General features: G+C 48.0%; 1 pseudogene across 1 annotated transcript in view; it reads right to left on the reverse strand.

Annotated features, from left to right (window-relative positions):
• The window catches only part of LOC105542556, a 4,057-nt pseudogene extending 2,126 nt beyond the window's left edge, over nucleotides 1-1,931 (reverse strand). Inside the window, exons 1-3 of the transcript XR_001006486.1 lie at nucleotides 1,814-1,931; nucleotides 921-1,197; nucleotides 240-534 (exon numbers count right to left, since the gene is read on the reverse strand). The product of XR_001006486.1 is annotated as a pregnancy-specific beta-1-glycoprotein 2-like (transcript). The remainder of the gene's footprint in view (nucleotides 1-239; nucleotides 535-920; nucleotides 1,198-1,813) is intronic.
• Nucleotides 1,932-2,218: the final 287 nt, after the last annotated feature.

The raw sequence follows: 2,218 nt of genomic DNA on the forward strand, positions 1-2,218 counted from the left end.
TTATTCCAAAATATTTTATTCCTTTTGATGTTAGTGAGAATGGAAATTCTTTTCTGAATTTCCTTTCACATTGTTGATTGTTACTGTATAGTCTAAAGAATGATCTAGAAAGAGTGAAGGGCACAGGCAAAAGCTCGTGGTTTTCGAGCAGAAACATATTCCCTGTCCTGGGTTTTTGATTTTCCCTCTCCCTTAGCAAAGGGCAGATGGCTCTTCCCTGATAGCCAGATAGACTTCACTGAAAAACATATTGCCAGTGCTCCAGGGATCCACTTACTAGGGACTATGATCCTCTTGATTATGAGATTTGTTCCACCAGTGACTGAGTTATGCATGAAACAGACATAGACCCCTCTCTATGTTTTAGTGGTTTGGAGGATAAAGAACACTTGTGCTGATTGCTGGAACTTCCCATCAATCAGCCAAGAATGCTCTGTCAGTGGGTGAGAGTCTGTGAGGCAGGAGAGCTTGGGGAGTTCCCCTGGATGGTAATAGGTGTATGAAGAAGAAATGGTGGGGGCGTCCAGGCCATGTGGAGCAAAGAGAATAAAATCACAGCTGATGTTGTCAGAGGGAAGGGAAAATCCTGGTCTGTGGAAGGGCCACGGTGACCCTGTGAGCTAAGTCACAACACTGAAGTCCCAGCCAAATCCCTGCTGTGTTCACTGATCAGGAGCCTGAGACATTCACCTACTTCTCCCATCATAAGCTTTGGTCCCTGAGTCTCCCATGACAGGAGCAGCCTCTTCTCTCCCATTGGTGATCAAGCCTGAGCCTACTCTTAGGACTCATGGCCAGCTTTGATGTCTGGGGAGAAGGGTCTCTGTACTTGTACCTGGGAAGGACTGGGAGGCCTGGCCTCTGGCCATCTGTATTTGGGATGGCAGCCTGGCTCACAGAGGAACAGAAGATACTCACAGAGGAGATTCAAGGTGACTGGATCACTGTGGCTGGAACTCCGTGGGTTCTTCATCTCACATTCATAGGGTCCTGCAGTATCCTTTGTGACACCAAATAGAACGAGGGTCCTGTTGTTTTTGGACAGCTGCAACTTGTGACTGATAGGGAGGCTCTGACCATTTATCCGCCACAGGTAGCTTACGTCCTGAGTGTCAGGATCACAGGATAAGATCACAGCCTCCTTACCCTCCCTGGGGTTTAAGTTGCTGCTGGAGATGTAGGGCTTGGGAGTCTCCACTGTGCAGATAACAGAGAGAAGATTGTCCTGTGTGGCACCTTTGATTCCTCCAAACACATTTTTCAATCAGAGATGGCATTTCCCACTTCAGCCCACCCAAGTCCTTAAAAATCCATGGCAGATGTGTGTGTTACAAGACAGATGCATGGCAATCTGAGGGCTCAGAGATTGTGAGGCTGCCTTCTGTATGTGGGAGAAGCACAGACTTTCTCAAGTGTGAATTGAGCAGCAGCATTGCATCATGGAAAAACATGGGTCCAGCAGTCAGAGCCCCTGGTGCCTCTCTGAGTCCCTCCCTCTCCAACTGCCTGCCTGGCCCACCTTGTGATCCTCACCAGGAGCATGCAGTGCTAGAATCTTCTTAGTTTCAATCTTACTTTGCTCCCAAGGTATGTTTTCCCTGCAGCTTCCCTTTCCAAGGGCATCCTAGAGATGGATGATGGAACTTCCCATTGTTCTTAAACCCTTTGGGTAGTGGGAAAACTGGCCTGGGACTGGGTACTTCAGCAGAAATAACACAGGGGAGACCAGAGTCAAGCCTGGAGGTCAATTTAGTCATCAGGGAGTGGAGCTACAAGTTGGGGCAGTTTTCCCAGCTGTCTCTTAGTGACTGACTTGAGCCAGCGACCTCTAAAGATAGAGCAGAGTCCAAGGAATGAGCTACAAAGAGTGAAGGGGACAGGCAAGAGCTGATAGCTTTGGACCAAGACCATGTTCCCTGTCCCGTGTCCATGCCCTCACCTGCCCTTCCCCCTGTAAAGGGCAGGTAAGGACCGTGTGGATCTTTCTAGAAATACATGTGGATTTTTGCAAATGCAGAACTGACTGGTGGAAAAGCCGAGCATGAACTGATGATGGAAGTCTGGCCCTCATGGACCGTTTGTGTTTGGTGGCTATTAGACTAATATTTGGGAAGAAGTCTTGCAGATACTTTCTGTCATAGACATTCTACTCTCTGATTCTGTGAATTTGACTACTCTATGTACCTCATCTCAGTGGATTCCAGAGTAAATCAGAGAG

Source organism: Mandrillus leucophaeus, unplaced genomic scaffold, assembly GCF_000951045.1.
Source record: "Mandrillus leucophaeus isolate KB7577 unplaced genomic scaffold, Mleu.le_1.0 Scaffold2611, whole genome shotgun sequence".
Classification (NCBI taxonomy): Eukaryota; Metazoa; Chordata; class Mammalia; order Primates; family Cercopithecidae; genus Mandrillus; species Mandrillus leucophaeus.